The sequence below is a fragment of the Callithrix jacchus genome, chromosome 2, assembly GCF_049354715.1.
Source record: "Callithrix jacchus isolate 240 chromosome 2, calJac240_pri, whole genome shotgun sequence".
Taxonomy (NCBI): domain Eukaryota; kingdom Metazoa; phylum Chordata; class Mammalia; order Primates; family Cebidae; genus Callithrix; species Callithrix jacchus.
This window is the reverse complement of record NC_133503.1, coordinates 68252229-68270241: the sequence shown is the minus strand read 5'-3', so window position 1 is coordinate 68270241 and position 18013 is coordinate 68252229. Positions and strand designations below refer to the sequence as shown.

The 18013-nt window shown below is 50.4% G+C and overlaps 1 protein-coding gene across 3 annotated transcripts in view; it reads right to left on the bottom strand.

The window, feature by feature from the left end:
• The window catches only part of CPLX2 (complexin 2), an 89122-nt gene that overhangs the window by 10266 nt on the left and 60843 nt on the right, over nt 1-18013 (bottom strand). The window contains exon 1 of one of the 3 annotated variants that reach the window (XM_035290542.3): nt 2190-2405. The exons of the other annotated variants lie outside the window; for them this stretch is intronic. The gene's annotated coding sequence lies outside the window, so the exon portion shown is untranslated. Of the gene's footprint in view, nt 1-2189; nt 2406-18013 lie in introns of those variants that run through there. 3 annotated transcript variants of the gene reach the window in all.

Genomic DNA, 18013 nt, shown 5'->3' with positions numbered 1-18013 from the left:
GCATGCAATTCACACAGCCTTGGAAACTCTTACACTCATCTCTGCCAGTTCAAATCCTGGCTCCATCACTTACTAAGTAAACTTGAGCAAGTGACTCAATGTTTTCTCATCTGTGAAATGGAGACAACAACACCTATTTCCAAGGCTTGTAGTGAGCACTGAATGAGGGGATGCAAATAAAGTGCTCAGCCCAGTGTTGGCACAGAGTAGGTGCTCTGTACGCATTATTTAACATCATTGCTGTCATCGTTATCATCAGCATCAGCGCTGATTTTCAAAGATCCTTCTCAAATAGGCCTCCCTTCATCCAATTGCCCATATCTCCTTGGTGAGATGTAAGGGCGTCTTCCCCTTTGGAGACCCGTGGCACTTTCTAGGGCAGTATTGCCTGTCTGCAGCACATGCTCTCTCTCTCTGTGTCTTTCCCTTCCTGGTCACTCTGAGCTCCTCTCAGGACAGGACCAGTATCTTGGTCATTTCTTCTGTCCCCAGAATATGCTATATCTCCTGGTACATGGTAGATCCTGAGGACGTGTGTGCTGGGTTGAATTTAACATGTCAACGAGTGCATGACGGTGTATGCGTTGAAAGTATAACCCCGTGTGTGCAACTCTGGACCCCGTGTGTGCAGGCGTGTGTGTGGATGTTTTGCTACATGCCTGCAGGAATGCTGAGGTCCAGCAGGTTGCCGGCAGTTGAGGATTTTGGCCGGGCCGCCAGGAGGCGCTCCTTAGTGGTTCTGCGGGAAGCCTCGGTCTATCCCTGCGCGGGAAGGGGGGTGGGGGTGGGTGGGGGTGGGAGTGGGGGTGGGTGGGGGATGCTGCGCTGGGGGAGGGGAGGCGGGAGGCGAGGGAGGGAGGCCGCTGTACAGGTTTCCGTGCTTTTAGCGCTCCGGGGACCCAAGGGACGCCTTCAGCTTCCCCTCTCCGACTCTCTCCGAGCCCGTCCCGGCCCAAAGGCAGCGGAGGCACTGGCTGGGGCTCAACCATCTGAGCCGCAGGAGGCTTTCGGGACTGGGCCCCGCCGTCTGACAAGCCGACTCGGGCACCTGCAGTGGTTGTCCTTGTGGCTGTTTTTTTTTTTAATGGCTCAAGTCTGAGCTATATTCACTGCAACTCAATTCAATACTCATTTGCTTCTGGCAGGGGACCTTACGCCAAAGGCGGTGGCAGAGACAGGGGATGTCACTCCCCCCTCCCCGTCCCCACCCCGCGGCCCGGGATGGGAGAAGCATGGGGGAGGGGAGGGGCAGCGGAGGATGGGAGGAGGTAGGGAGCCAGCTCCGGCTGAAAAGCGGAAGTGGCCGGGGGTTCCCGTTTCCCCGTTAGAAGAGAGGACAGGAACCCCGGTGCCCCTCTCTCGACCGCCGCGGAGACCCACACACCCAGCAGCTCTGCCCGGGAGCTCCCGGTGGGCTACGGAGAGCGTCCCTTCCCCGAACACACACACCTTCAACCCCAAGGCCCAGCCCGGTTTCAAACTTTGCTGGGGGAGGGGGCAGAGTGGGGCCGACGAGAGCGAGAGCACAGAAGGGACCGTTCCCGAAGACCCCAGGCTGGGAACGTGCGCTGCCCAAGCTGCGGCTCCTCCGAGAAGGGACGAATAGTCCCCTTGGCCCCCTTCCTCTGTGGACGTTTACATTCTCCTCCCCTCCACCTGCGGTCTGTCCGCCTCCCTGCCGCCGCCCTCTGACTCACTCCAAGAGCACGAGCTGTACCCCTCGGGGGTGGCTCCCTCCTCCGGGGCGAAGCGTGCTCTGGCGGGCTCCGGGTTAAGCACAGCCAGAAGTAGCTTAGATCGACGTCCCCCACCCCAGCGAGCTCAAAGTTGTTCTCTGGGTTCAGACTTGAGTCTCCCGCCGCAGCCCGGGCGGTCCTGGCTCCGGGAGCTCGGCCGTTCAGGCTCTGCCCGGGATCCCCTGCTCGGGCCCACGCCTCCCCTCAGTTCGCAGCCGCCTGCTCGCCGCCTCTCTCAGGGAGCTGTCCTTTCAGCACCACGGAGAGCGCGCTCGGGAGCGTCCCCGCTACCGCCACTCAGTCCCCATCCGGCGCCCAGCCAGCCTTGGGGAACTGTCCCCACGAAAGCCGTGCTCCCCAGCTTCCCGAGCTGCCCCGAGGCCCCAAGGCGAGAGCTGGGACCCTGTTGCCCACAGCCCGGCTCCGCCCTCCCGGCCCTCGGCCAGCACCGACCTGGAGGTCCCTGCAACCGTCTGAGCCACTGCAGGGCTCCGGCCCGACTCCACGAGGCGGTTCCTCCTGCTATTCCAGCTCCTGCCGCCGCGTGCAACTCCGCCAGGCGAGCTGGGGCCGCGGCTCCTGCCGCGGGCGGCTGCCGAAGGCGCCCTCCAATCACGCCCCTCAGCCGGTCCCTGACGTGCTACCGCTCCCCTTCCAGATGGGAAATTCAAATCTCTCTCTCTCTCTCCCTCCCTCCCTTCCTCCCTCCTTCTCTCTCCCTCCCTCCCTCCCTCCCCCCTTGTCCCCTCCTTCTCTTCCTCTCCCCCTCCCTCCCCATCTCCTCCCTCCTTTCTCCCTCCTTCTCCCCCCGCTTTTCTCGCTCTCCACCCTTCCCTCCCCAACCTTACACGGTTCTCCTTCCCCTTGCAGACGCCCCTGCTGTCCCCCTGAAGCCAGACATCCCAGTCACAGCTCCAGGCTCACAGGCTTACTGCTCCTGAGGAGTGGTGGGGGCAACGAGTGCAAGAAGAGTTCTTTAAAGCAAAGCTCAAAGTTTGCCTCCTTGGAAAAGCCCTCCTTGGTTTCTCCAGGCAGAGTGGCCGCACTCCTCGGGGCTCCTGCCACCTAGACAAACCCTTGCCTCAGCGACCTCCATTCCACCTGTTTGCTTGCCTCTTGCCCTTGAGCAACTTCAGGACTGGACCATGGCAAGGTAATCTTTGCAGCCCCCCAGCACAGCGCCCGGCCATGGGAGCACTCAGGAAACGCTGATGGAGTGTGTGGGCAAGACCCTCACAGTGGGTCAGGAACCTCCACTGTGCACCCAGAGAGAGAAGACTGCTGCAAAACTGCAGTGGACCTTAGGCAAGCCATTCACCAATCCCTCTGAGATCTGATATCCTGTGAAAAATAAGGACTCCTCTGGCAAAATTTATTCTAGAAGGTCATTTCTTTTCCTCCTATGCCCAGGAAAGGAAAAGGACTTCCAAAAGGCAGGGCAACATCTGCTCCCAGCCCCAGCCTTTCCTCTTCCCCTTGCACTAGTTTTTTTGTTTTGTTACTCTCTCCTAATGAGCCTCTTTATTCTGCCTGCCATCTTTTGGCTCCCAATTGCTCCTTTGAATCCAGCCCGCTGTGTAGGAAAATGGCTTCAGAAAGGAGGGACCTTGCACAAGGCCTTTGAAAGATCTACAGGAGTTTCTACATTCATCAGTGTATGTCAGAGTGGAGATGACTTCTGCTTCTAAGAGGATGTCTTCTTTCCAAGGAAGGGGCAACAAGAGCTGCGGAGACGTGATTTTGTTCCAATGACAGGGAACTTATCCCTTCACACATGATCACAGCAGAGGCCTTAAAGTGAGAGAGCCCCTGCAAGTCAGAGGCCATTGGTAAACCCATCCTTGGCACCTGGAGAATCACCTTTTGAAGCCTATGTCTGTTCTCCCCTTATAGGCTTTGTGTAAGGAAGGCCCCTCCTTTAGGGCTGAGTTCCATGGTTAGCACTGTGTTGGGCCATCAGCATAGAATGCTTATTCTTTATTTTTCTTCCCTTTCCTAGGGTAGATACTAAGAGGAGGATGGCAGTGGCAGGGAGGCTCTTTGATTAGAGTGACTTAGACTTTCCACTAATGCCTGAGGGGAGTTCTGAGCATAGAGATCTGACATTATGTCATTTCAAGAGTCACAGTCTTCCTCGTCCCCTCTTTCTTTATGCATTTCAAGAACATGCTTAGTAAATAGGATGTGGCTGGCAGCTCCCTGGTTACAATTGGGGTTTTTCCACAACTGATATTGCTTTTGACATGGAAGTCAACTGAGCTGGGCTGCAAATTCAGCTGAGGGTTAAGGAAAATACTGAGCTCAGTTCTGGGAACCACACATTAAGATGGACTTTGACAAGCTTGAGTATGTCAGGCTCGAGAAGGGGTTTTGTTTGTTGGTGGGCATCTGGAAATCAGGTCAAATGAGGGAAAGTTGAAGGATTGGAGGACCTTTCACCTGGAAGAAAGAACACTGAGTGGGCATTAGCCCTTGAAGGGCTGGCAATTCCTGCTTAATTTATAATTCCCCCACTTAGTAACTTGCCTGGCAAAGTAGGTGCTAAGGAAGTGCTTGAATGGATGAATAACTGTGGCAGGGGAAGAGTAGTACTATTGCTTTTTCAACTGCTGACGATAGAATTAGGGCAATGGGGGAAAGGTAAAGGAAGCAGGCAGAAGCTCTGAGAGGAGGAATCTGCTCTCCATTGGAGCTGTCCAGCCCCAATACATGGACTGCCCCATGTGGGGTTGTGGGTTCTCCATCTCTTGAAGATGGCAGGTGGGTGGGAGGATGGTCCAGCTGATAGCTAACGCCCTTTTGAACCCAAGCATCTTCAAGTCTATAAAAAACTGCCTAAGCTGACACGGACTGTGTCTTGCTACAGAACATCTTATTGGTGAAGAGGAAGACAGCTCAGCCAAGTTTTGGTGACTTCGTTTTGTTCAGCAATGAGGGGGTAAATCATGACACTTTAAACATTAAAGAAAGATGATGAACAGATGAGTACCTGCTCCCTATTCAGTGTTACCAGCCTTGACATGCTTCCCAAATGCCCTACCGTTATTGAAAAAGTTGCTGAATATGATAACCATTTCCTAATGATTAAAATACTACTAATAGTGAATATTTGAGTTTATTATATCTCAGGTGTCAACCTTGATGCTTTATATAATTTACATTTTCTCATTTAATTTACACAAGAGCTTATGTTCAAGATGGGAAAGTTGAGGCCCAGGGAGATAAAATGAGTCTTTGGCAGAGCTAGGGTTCCAGACCAGGCTTGCCTGACACTGAGTTCTGTGGTCCTTCCAGCACGTGGGGCTGCTTCTCTCCTGACACATCCCACAGCCTATGGAAATGTAACTTTTGCTCTGCAGTTTTTTTTTTTTTTTTTTTTTTTGCATTGGCATTTATAGTCTTCCCTGTTCTCCAGTTTCTCACTAAAAGAAAAAAAAAACCTGCCATGAATTCACACCCAGATTGGGGTCCTATGTCATGTGGGTTGCCAGCATTTCCTTTATCTCCTGCATCTCTAATCCTGCGGGAGTGCAAATAGGCCCAGCGTAGGTCCTTGCCGAGCCTGCTCTCTAGACAGCTTCTAAGAGTCACCTGGTAAAATATAGATGTGGCTCTGCTTCAGGTGACTTATCTTGGCTGGAGCTGAATTTCCACTTTTATTTATGAGCCCTTGGGGCAGGAGGAGGAGTCCAGATTTGAACAGATTTATAAGATGATATGTATATGCCTTGAATGTTCAGTAGGAAGCCAATCAAGAGAGCTAATGTTAGTACTTTGTGTGAGGACTGAGGAACAATGTGTGAGGAATGACAACTGTCACAGACCATAAATGCGGTGATCAGTGAGAAAACTTGCATAAAGCACCTGTCCAAAGGTCAGCCCATTTCTTCCCTGCAATTGCCTCAGACCAGAGGGCATCCTGGATGCCATGTGGGAGGTGAGGGGGGTGTCCAGGAAATGCCAGGCACCAGCTCTGATCTGGAGCTCGCTGACTGGTCCTAAGCTTGCCGGGAGTTACACTGGTGGGTGCAGGGAGACATTCAAATGCTCCAGACACTGACTTCACATCCTGTCATTCTAGTGTGAGCCTGGAGGGGCAGAGTTGGTCTTGATTTGGGAGGTTGGCCATGTGCCCAAGGAAACAGAACTGCGGGGGTGGTACACAGAGAAGGGCTCTAGGCCACCTCGCTCATCTGATGAGTGTCTTCCCTCTCGTCACTGACTATGGCCAGATGCCATCACTGTGAGGGTCCCAGTCTGCCTCCTTCAACATGGAATGGCACAGTGTGAAAGCGAACCCATAAGCGTGCAATTGTGTATTTGAGTGTCCGGCAGTGTGGGAGAGTGGCAGCACTCTTGTGCAGTGACACAGGCACTGTGTATCATCAGTGTGTGTCAGGGCAGATGTGGGTCTGTGACTCTCAGTGTGTGGTGGTGTTTCCCTCCCGAAGGGAAGTGACTGGTGTGAGTGTGTTGTTGGTGTGTGATGGTAAAGACCTAAGTGTGGTGTTGTTAGAGGAGGATAAGTCAGTGGCATTGCTTGAGCATTTAGCTGTAAGGCAAGAGCACCACATACAGCTGTGCAGGTTGTGTACTGCACAACCACAGGGGGCACCATTTACATAGACTGTGCCGGGCACAAAGACTCTGGAGACATGTCACCATTTCTGCATATTGGTGTATGTCTAAGTGCTGCTGTCAGCCAGGGATGCCTCAGGTGACAGGGCGTTACTGTCAGTATGAAATGGTGTAGTCCTGAGTACCCATCAGTGGTAAGGTTGCAGGTATGAGTGTGTCATAATGGGCTGGAACGTGTGTCACTGCTACTGTGTAGGGCAGTAAGGGTGTGTGTGTACAGCCAGGAATGTGTCATTACCACTGGGCAGGTATGCAGGCAAAATATGTCACAGAGAGTGACTGACCCCTCCTTATATATGCTGCCCCCAGCAGAGGGGCCCTGATTACTCCAACTTACTGGCTCCTTTCCCACCTGGGGAGCTGCAGAAGCCCCAGCACCCTTCATTCTTATTTTATTTTTTTTAGATACAAGGTCTTGTTCTGTTGCCCAGACTAGAGTGCAGTGGTACAATCATAGCCCTAAAATCCTGAGCTCAAGTGATCCACCTCGGCCTCTTCAGTAGTTGGGACTGCAGGAGTGCACCACCAAGTCTGCTGATTTTTATTTTTCATTTTCAGTGGAGACAAGTTCTCACTGTGTTGCCCAGGCTAGTCTCAAACTCCTGGCTTCAAGCAATCCTGCCTCGGCCTCTCAAAGCTCTGGGATTGCAGGCAGAAGCCATGCCACCTGGGTTCATTCTTCACTTTTGTTTCACAGAAAGAGGGTACCAGGCTCAACATCTGAACTCTGACTCATTGGTGGTGCATGGAGTCCCTGTAAAAATTCCCTTGTGGAGCTCCTCCATATCCCAAAGCCCTGTCCCTAACTCAGAGCCTCTCTCCCAACCCAGCATCTGCCCAGCACCTCCTCAGAGGTCCTCCTCGTGAGCCTTCATCCTGTCCTACCCTCCCAGATTCAGGCACTCATTAGCATGTCAAAGCAGTCCTCTTCCAGCCCACACTGTACCCCTAGATATCTTCACATGGTTAGCTCCTTCTCATCTGGTGCTTTCCTGAAACCTTGCATTTTCATGTCTGCATACCAGTCTGCGGTCCCCTTGCCCCCCATCCTATCAAAGGAAGAATGTTCTGGTAACAAATCTTTCCCCTCTTGCATCTGGTTCTTTTTCTAGCTCTCATTTATGACTTCTATCTCCCTTCCTCCAATCTCAGTCCTTTCAACTCTTTAAGATGTGTTGGGATGCTCCTGTCCATCAAGAACTCTTCTCTGGTGGCCTCTCACTACAGCCAGCCAATGACCCCAGCCAAGCATCCTCATTTCTGAGTCCCAGCTCTGGACTTGCCCAGGGACAATCTGTGTAGCATCAAAGTTTGCTTTCCTTGCTCTCAAGAGGGTGCCCTTCCTGAATGTCTGTCCACCCTCAGGAAACTTGATTCCTTTTCCTCTCCACCTGTGAAACTCATGCTTGGAAAGACAGTTTTTACACATTAGAATCTTCTTAGCCACAGGGAAATAGAATAACCGTTATTGCAGGATACTAGAATCATGCAAAAGACCATTTTAGAATCACATTTAGAATTGCAGAATTATAGGCTCCCTACAACACTATATGTCAAAGAGTAGCCCACTCCTACTCAGAACCACTGGAGTGGGGGACTTGTTAAAAAATTGCAGATTCTTGTGCTTCATCCCACGTGGTGCAAACCAAAATCTCTGCTATGAAAGCCCAGGAATTTGCATCTTTTGCCCAGCTCCCCAGGTGTTTCTGACTCATCCACTGGTTGAAAAAAACCTTACCCTGGGTCAATAGAGTCAGAGAATCATAAGATCCTGGACCCTCATCTTATAGAAAAACTGGATCATGGAACCGTAGAATATTTGAGGATTCATAGAAGCTTCAAATCAACTAATTATACATTCACTCACAACTTTAGAATCTTAAATTCTATGAATCTCAGTGTCAAGAATTGTGAAGTTGGAAGTGACCCTAGAGTGTGATTTTGTTCCTGTTCTAGGAGGAATTTTTAGTTTCCAGCCTTCCTGTTCCTTTTGGAATGGAAAGCTTTTTTCCCTTGTCCCTTGAAGGGCTGCCTCTATGGTGTCGCCTACATTTGTGAAGATAGATGTTCTTTCCATCTTGGTGCAGAGGCAGCCGACAGAACCCTGCATTTATGGAGTAAGTGAGGTGGAAATGACTTCTACTTTCCATTTAGAACCAGCACACTCTGGCCCACAAAACAGATCTTGCTCGTTGATAAAAGTGAATTCAAAAGGACATTGTTGCTGTTTTGTTAAAGCAGGAATATTGGAGGAACATGGACAACAGAGCTTAATAAGCTTATGGGGCCTCTGGTCAAGGAAATGAAAGAGAGAGAGTGCTGAGGGGCAGTGGAGATTAATAGATGAGTGTGTGTGTGTGTGTGTGTGTGTGTGTGTGTGTGTGACTGGGGGAGGGTTGGATGAGGGAGACAATGGGACATGCATTAAAAAACTAGTAATGAAAAGATAACTTTCTGGTCATCTAACCCAGTGTCCTCAATTTACAGATGGGGAAACAGAGGCTGAGAAAGGGGAAAGGATTTTCTCAAGGTCACACAACAAGTTAATGAAACTTCTCACTCCTAGGTAAGTACTCTTTTTAAGGTATAATTCAGCACCCAGCTCCACACATCCTAAACACCCTGTGTGCCAAGCATTGCTTTAGGAACGTTATGGATATCAACCCTTTAAGCCGTATACTTACATAGGGTTGTCAGGCTTATGTCATGAATATCAACCCTTTAAGACATATGCTTAAAAGGCTGATATCCATGACATAATCCCGACAACCCTATGTAGCAGGTATACTTCACTCACTCATTCTCTTATCTAACATGTACAGAGGGCCTACAGCACCCCAAGAGCTCTCCCAGGCAGAAGTGCACAAGAAGTTTTGGAGTTTCTCTCCCCCACTTTGTTCCACAGTGAGAGATGCAAATGCTGTCACTGTGGAACAAAGTGAGCGCTAACACACGGACCAGTTCACACTCTCCAGATCCTAGACTCTGATTCGAAGCACACAGAAGCAAGCAGAAGACAGATGCTGGCAGATAGTTGATGACCATTCAACATGTTAAGTGTAGTTTCAGTGAAGAGAGAGCTCTGAGGAGGAGAATCGAACACACACAGCTTGCAAGCCAGACAGAATTGGAGGCTGAAAGCAGGGAAGGGGCAGGAGTGGCTGGCACCCCCTGCTCCTGATGCGCGAAAGCTCTGGGGCCATCCAAGTCATCTCAGAGGTTTCATGGTGGTGGCAGCCACAGGCACTGGCCATGCAGAGACAGGGAGTTAAATCTCACTAGTCCTCTGCCCCTTCCCATGTGACCCTGGTGTGTGACTTCTCCCTGAGACTATGTCCTCATTGGTGAAATGGGGGAGTGATTCCTACCTCCTAGGGTGGTTGTGTGGCTCCAATCAAACACTGCTTAGGAAACAGCAGCATAGCCTCAGCAAATATTAATTCTCTTTCTCTCCAACACCCAGGCAAGGCATAATATTTTCTTCTGGAGTTCAGGGCACAGAGACCACTAGACAAAACCTCCTTTTATGATCATCTTGGTCAAAGAACTATACCTCGTAATCTCTCTGCATGTATTTCAGTTGGAATGAAAAAGAAAGAATTTAAAGCTCAGAGGAAAATCGGGGAGATGGTTCTTCTTTTGCTCCTTTTCTTGGCTTCCTCCCTTCCTCTCCTGCACATAGGGGCCTAGGATGTTTGTGTCCCCAATGAGAACTGTCTGATGAAAGTCAAGAGGGGACATAGACTTCAGGTCCAAGAACAGGAAGAATTTTCCACCCACAAATCTAAAAATGGCTGCTCTGGGCCACTCCACCTCCAGTTGTTTCTTTCTGGCAGAAAAACAAAATAAAACAAAACCCCCTTTTATTTGGCAAACAAGAAAAGGGTTGGAGAGGTCTTGGGAAGATTAAGCCAGGGAAAAGCTTAAAGGGCGGAAGAGGAAGGGATTTTCATTGACTGAGCGCCTCAACAGGGAAGGTGATTCATAATCTTTATCTGACTTAATCCCAAGGCTCTCGCCTTCATTACCTTAAATATCATTACCTCCGTTTTATTTCAGATAAGGATATTCAGATCAGAGAGGTTAAGACTTTGTTCAGGGTAACACCGCCAAGAAGCAGCAGCAACAGCATGTGAACTTGGCATGTCTCTGCAGGTGGCCACATTTCCCGAGGGAGATTGGGGGTTTCTAGAAGCTGAGCCTGGATCTGCAGCTTCAGGGCAACTGGTCCCAGAGTTTGGGTCATCCTGCTAGGGCACCCTATATGGGGACCTCATCACAGGCTGGTCCTTGATTGGGCTGGACGTTCTAGGTCTCAAGGTGATCAAAAGTGATGGAGCTGAAGGTCAGGACTCAGAGCTGCGCCCTAAGGACTTACATAAGAAATTCCCTCCAGGGCAGGCCTTTGCTCACTTCCAATCAGCTTGGCTCAGCCATGCTCTCACTACCAGCCTCCAACCATCACACCTGCCTCTGCTCTCGCCTTCTCCTTTACCCTCTAACTGGCTTCCAGACCTGTAGGAGAATCGAAGCTTTCTAAAACACAGATCTGACTGCATCACTCCTCTCCTTAAAACATGCTGTGGTCACAGCTTTTTAGCCAACTCCTCCCTCATGAGGAGTCGGCTTGGGAGGAGCCCACCTGTGTATTTCATTTGGCTCCATGGGTGGTGGATCACATGACCTGGGCTGGACTGAGCAGCACATCTGGTCCCCCTGGCCCCAGAGATCAATCGAAGGCACATGAGCCGAGAGGGCCAGAGAGACTCCATTCTGGGGCTTCTACTTTTGTCTCTTCTCTTTGTTTGTTGTTTAAAGCCACTTGAAGTTTTGGGTTTTTTGTTTGTTTGTTTACTTGCAATCAAAAGGATCCTCACTAACATAAAATCCTTTAATGTCTTCCCATTGCCTTCAGTATAAAATCCAAGCCCTTTAGACTGGCCTTCAAGGCCCTCTGTGATCAGACCCTGACTGCTTTCTGCAGCCTCATGGTCGCCGCTTGTGCCCATCAACACCTACTGACTTACAGTCTGGGACACACCACAACCTCAGCCATGTTTCTGAGCTTTTGCCTGTGCCGTTTGCTCTGGGTGGATTGCCTTTGTCTGCTCTGTGCACTTGGCAAGCCTTTGCTTTGACCATCATGGCTCAGCTAGAGCATTAAAAAAAATCTAATTTGGGAAATAGGACGGAACCAGGGTTTCTTTCATGCGTCCATGTGGACCCCTTCACCGTAGCACTAAGCTTTATACTTAAGGTCGCTCTCTTGGCTGAATTCCCTACTGGATTGTGAGCTCTTGGAGGATGGGACTCACCGAAGAGGAGGGAGTCCTTTACTTAGCAAACCCATACTGAGCATCTACTGTATGCCAGGACTCTTCTAGTTGCTGCGGATACATGGTGAGAAAATACACAAATTTCTGTCTCTTCCAGTAGGAGATGTGGACACTGCTCGAGCAAACACACTCAGGGGCAGGGTGCTCTCAGCAGGTGCTGGGCTATGGCAGAATAAGGCAGGGGCATGCCAGCTTCAGCGCTCAGAGCCCAGAGAAAGACCAGGCCGAAAACAGGCCCTCAGGAAGTGGTTGTTTAATGAATGATTAAGGAGCATCCCCAGACACGCAGGTGACCCTCTGCCTTCCTTTGTGGTTGTTACTCAGGACTGTACCAAAACCTCTTCATTAGTGACTTAGTTCCTGTTTCCAGCCTACACTCCTTCTTGAGGGGGTCATGGTTATATAAATGACATTGTGGTGCATGTGTGCCACATTCACCTTTCCCGGTGGAAACTGAACAAAGCAACATTCTCTTTGACTTCACAGGGCTGCTCTGTCCCCACCTGGGTCTAGCATCAGCAAGCAGCTGTGCTCCCCTGCCTGACTTTGATCAAGGCTCTCCCCACCTTCAGCTTCCCAGCCTTCCCTCTGCCATCTCCCGCCCAGGCCTGTTGCCAGCCTTTTGATCCTCTCTGTGACTCTCCACCGGGCCTTTATCTAGCTCCATTAAGGTGGTGAAGCTTCACCCTACTTGGTCACTCCTGTGCTGAAAGGCCTTTGATGACTCACCATGACCTGCAGCACTGAGTCCAAACCCACTAGGGCCCCTCTTGATCTGACTTCCACTTCCTTTGTCAACCTGTTTACCTCCATTCTTTCCCACATAGCGCTCCCTGCTGCAGAGCCCTCCACACCTCCGGTGCGCCTGTTTTCCCTTTTTTCTCTTTGGTTGTCTCCTGCTGCTGGATCTTAAGCTGCTTGAGGGCAAGGGCATGCCTTGCTCATCCCTGAATCCCCAACATCAAGCCCAAGGCTTTTTTGATTGTGGATTGTCAATGAATATTTCCAGAGGTAGAATACAGGCCTGGCATTGCCCCCACCTATTTGGGGTTGAAATAGCTTGTCCTGGCCCATGGGGTTTGAGGTCCCCCTTCTCAGGAGCAGGATTTGCAGACTGAGGCCACTTTCTGGACCACAGAGAGTAATAATAGCTCTGGAATCCTTGCTCAAATCTTGCACTTGCCCCTTCTGAAGAATTTTTTTAAATTTCTTATCCACACATATAACCCCATGAGTACCTTCCATGCACTGGCCCTATAACTGTGGCATTTTGTCATTGGGATGTTTGGTGTAATTTACTGTGGTGATAAGACATTGTTGACCTGTCTGGTGTTGCTTGGAGTTCCTTTATTCTTCTACCCTCAGTCTTTGTGGTTTGGGTGGGGTGACTCTATGTTCCACTGCCATGGGTGAGCATTAGATCTATAGCCAGCTAATTAGAGTGCTGGATAGCTGCCTGGCCATGGTGATTGGCTCTAGGATGGCAAGTGATACAAGCTAAGCAAATGAGAGTCAGCCCTGGGACTTTAGCTGGAACCAATGGGAAAAAGGCTGTTCTTTTCTTTTCTTTCTTTTTTTAAAGAGACAGAAACTGGAGAGCAATGGCACAATCATGGCTCACTGTAGCCTCAACCTCCTGGGTTCAAGAGTGCCTCTGCTTCAGCCTCCCCAGTAGCTGGGGCTACAGCCTGGTCTTGAACTCCTGGGCTCAAGTGATCCTCCTGCCTTGGCCTCCCAAAATGCTGAGATTACAGGCATGAGGCACAGTGCCTAACAAAAGGAGGCTCTTTCTATGGGATTAGCAGGGTTGGCAGAATGTGGGCCTGAGCAGCTGGCGACTGGTTTGCCACCACTCGGGAAGGGCCTGCCCTAGGGCAGTGCCAATGCACAGAAGCACACAGCTGAGAGAAGGGCAGGAAACAAATTCCCGATGACAGTGTTTGAGGGCCCCGGTCCTGATGTGCCTCGAAGCTTTTTCTGCTCATGCATTTTTCAGTTATGTGAGCCAATAAATGCTGCCTTTCTACTTCAGTTGCTCTGAGTTAGGTTTCTGTCTCAGCCACCTGGAAGGGACCTGCTGGAATCTGTAACTTTGGAGCTGTGTGTCTGTTCCCTACTTCACAAAACTTCTCATCAGGCAGGTCCGGATCCTGGGAAGCCCCACCATTTAATATTCTCACATTCCGAGAAGATGCTGATTATCCTTTATCTCTAAGCTGCATCTTGACCTACTACAAGCTGGTCCCCACAGTCACGTTGGCTGAAAGAGAGGGAGCTCACAATGGTAGTGATGGCTGAAAGATTTGCCAAAGTCCAAACATCATATCCACAGATCCCAGTTCTTATCTCCACACCACCTTGAAGATGCACATATTTTTGGCCAACAGCTCTGCAATTTCACCCTTGAGTGGCATCGGCATTCTTGGGTGGGTGCCATCTGTTCCTGGCAATTTGTCTGCATCTAGTTTGTCAATTGGAGTTGGAACATTTGCCTGCAAGAGCAGTGCCTTTGGTGCCCCCACTTCCAAGAGACCATTTGGAAGCAGGGATTTCCCTGCGGTCCTCCTCAGCTGGGACTGGGGCTGAGGCTTCCTCAGATCTCCTGGATGTCTCTTTTTTATCTCAGAGCTGTGATCATTAAGCACCTTGCCGGTTCTTTATCTGGCCTCTTTCCATTTGATGCATTTGAAAGACCTCTTATTCTTGGTCCCACAGGCCTTCCCAAGGTGACTTTCAGGGTGTTTTTTGGACTGCATTATTTCAAGACCTCTCTGCTCTGGCTATGCCTTTTGATTCCAAGTCATCAAGTTTCAAATATTTTCCAGAGATGCTTTTTTTCTTTGCAATAACCTCTCAGATGTGTCTCCTTAGCTTGTTGTTGATTTTGCTGTGTTTTGTTTTGGTTCCCACTCTGATGATCAGAGCATGCCAGGCTGTAGTTGGAGGAGGGACACTGTGCTAGGCTGGTGAGGCTCATGGAGGTTCCATCATTTTGTGATGCCATCATAACGTGGCTTCTGTGGTAGCAAGAAGGAGTTGTGTGCCACCAAGGTTTCCATGCTGGAGAGTGATGCTTCAGGCTAGCTTCTGTTTCTTCCTCCAGTTTTTCCTCCTCCGCTTCCCCCACTGCCCTATGCCCAGGAGGCTGCTGCACATAGATCAGTCAACAGGCTTTGGCTTTCCTGGGTTTTATCAAAGAGGTACTGGCAGGTATTAGAGGCAAGGAAAAGAGCACCATCAGAGAGTGCCTCTCAGCTGAAGTCAGAAGCTTTTCTGCATTTTGCAGCCCACAGGTTTCTTCCATGCTTGGGCCCCATCAGGGTGTCACTGGGATGTTTTTGGTGTAACTTACTGTGTACATTTCCTGCTTGCACCCTCTCTAGGCTTGGCAACTGCTCCTTCCTCACCCCTCAGGCTCCCCACTGACACTAGCCCCCAAGAGCTGCACCATACTTGTGGGATCTGTTCGCCCTGCCCATGCCTTGATGTAGCTCTCCTCGAATGGGCCAGATGGAATGGTCCATGCTTCCTGCCAGGATCTTTGTGGATTCAGAGATAGCCACACCATTCATTGGCCTATTCACCATTCATTGGTCAGGCCTAGAGCCTTGAGCCTGCCTGCTGCAAGGGGCTGGGAAGAGTGGTGTCATCCTGTGCTCAGAAGAGAGGTAAGCCAGGTATGGGTGTGCTCTGGTCATCATCGCCACAGGTACCAGCTCACGACTCCCAGTTCTCACTATTGAGCACTTTGGGGCTCCAGGAAGGTCTCTCCAAAGGAGTTCTCTCACTTCTTGTAAGGTACTGTTCTTCAGAGCTTTTTTCCTCAGGGAATGGCAGGAAGGGGCATTGGGTTTGTATCCAGACTGCCATGCCCTCACTGTGTGACTCTGTGCAAGTCAGCTTTCCTCTCTGAGACTAAGTTTCCTCATTGGTTAAGTGGGACATTGACACTTTCCTTACAGGCACATTGCTGGGCTGAGACAGTGTATACACAGGCCGTGGCACTGGGAGGCGCGCAGCAACCGGCAGCTGGAATCAACCATCGTGCCCTTGCCCAGCAGAGACCAGCACCTCCGTATTCACTTGACACTGCTCCCTGAGCACCTGCTCTGCGCCAGGCATGTCTCTAAGCTGGAATGCAGGGTGAATAAGGCAGCAGAGGGCCCTGCCTAATGGGATGTTTCTGGTGGGAGTGGACAGGCAATTAACAGTTACAACGGCTTACAATGGTTTGACTTATGATTTTTTTCAGTTTATAATGGTGTGAAAGCAATACACGTTCAGTAGAATCCATACCTCGAGTACCCATACAACCCTTCTGTTTTGCACTTTCAGTATAGCATTCGATACATTACATGAGAGATCCAACACTTTATTATAAAGTAGCTTTGTGGTAGTCGATTTTGCCCAACTAAGCTAACATAAGTGTCTGAGCATGTTTAAGGTAGGCTAGGTTCAGCTACGATGCTTGGTAGTTTCAGTGTGTTAAATGCATTTTCAACTTACAATATTTTCAACTTTTGATGGGTTTATTGGGACACGACCCCATTGTAAGTCAAGGAGTATATGTGAATGGAAAGATAATTCCGAGTGGTGAGTGCTGTGCAGAAATAAAACCAGTTTCTTTTCTGAGAAAGAAAGACAGGGCAGGGATGTCCCAGAAAGGCTCCTGGAGGTGATATCTGAGCTTGACCTGAACAATTGGATGAAGCCCATGCTGAAGATCTGGGGCAGAAAGTGTGGCCTGAAGGGCGCTCCCCTGAGCTGGGATGCAGCTCGGCTTGTTCCCAGGATGGAATAGAGCCCAGGTGGCAGGGAATGTGATAGGAACTGAGTCCCAGATTGTTTGGGGCCTCATCTGCCCTGGCCAGAGGCCTGGATGCCATCAGACTCGGATGGGGCCCTTGAGAGCTTTTAAGAAGCAGGTAGAATCTGCTGTGAGTCCCTAGTTCAGTTCTTGGGTCCCCAGTCCTAAATTCTCTGTGTTTGCCAGCTCAGTTTCCTTAGCAAATTGCCATTTTTGGAGAACCGAGGCCTGCAGTGAAGGATCCTTCCTCACTTCTGGGAAAGCTGAGGCCCATGGTCCCTGGGTCAGGCTCTGGTTCTACTGAAGAAGACAACAGCCACCTAATCACACCCCAGCTGGTCCTCCCTCCCCCACTACCTCACCTTCCTGAGAATCCGCTGTGCGCAGGCCCTGCACATTTGCCGTGTCCTTTCAACAGCCCACTCTTGGTGAGGGGCTGCCATCATCATCTCTGGCTCTAGATGAGGAAACTGAGGACCCAGCCTCTCCCGCTCCCTCCTCACCTCAGGACAGCTCCCTCTCGCATGCAGCAGCCCACACGGCATCCTGTAAATAACTGCATGTTCCCAACACCTCTCCTCCTTCTCCTTGGAAACCTGCTCTCTCTCCACTTGGGCTGCTGGGTTGTCAGATTCCCCGGCTTGGCTCTGTGCGTGTGGAGCATGGCGGGAGCTCAGATGTTGCATTTGAAAGCCTGGGACTGGGCTCCAGCTCAGCCATTCACTAGCTGGGTGACTGCAGGCAAGTCACTGCACCTCTCTGAGCCTCAGTTTCCTCATCAGAAGTGCAAGGGTCCAAAAACTCATGTCTGTGATGAAGAGTAGATGAGGACTATACGGAAGTCACAGCTGAGTGTGAGGCACACAGTTGAGTGCTTAATGAAAATGAGTTTACATGAGCTTTATTTATGTTACCTCATCTCAGCCGCGCCACCACCTTACGAGGTAAGTACTATTGTTATGCCCATTTTATAGAGAAGGAGAGAGGCAGAGAGAGCTCAGGAAACTTGCCAAGGTCACACAGCTAGAAGGTGCTATCGCAGGTTTGCATCTAGGCTGTCTAGTCCCAGAATTTGCTCTCTTAACCTCTCTGTCCTTCTGGCACCAGGATGTCTGAATGGGAGATGAGGCTCACTCCATGGCTGGGAGTAGGATGAGATGGCACTGAGGGATTATTCTGCACTGTCCACGGTCACCCTGTGTCTCTGTGTGGTTGCTATGGTACACATAGGTTGTCCGGTTTTCTCTGGTAGCCTTTCTTCTGTATAGCATCTTAATATTCCCTTGGGAAACCACTCTTCCTAATTCTCTGGCCATATGGTTTGGGTGGAATTAAATTTTCTTTCCCTCAAACTCTAGAGACTGGCATGTAGCTCAGGGCACCAGGCATGAAGCTGGAGAGCCTGGGCTCCTACCCAGTCTCAGCACTTCCTGGCTATGTGATCTAGGGCAAGGCACTGCACCTCTCTGAGCCCACTTTGCCAGGCTGGTGCTAGC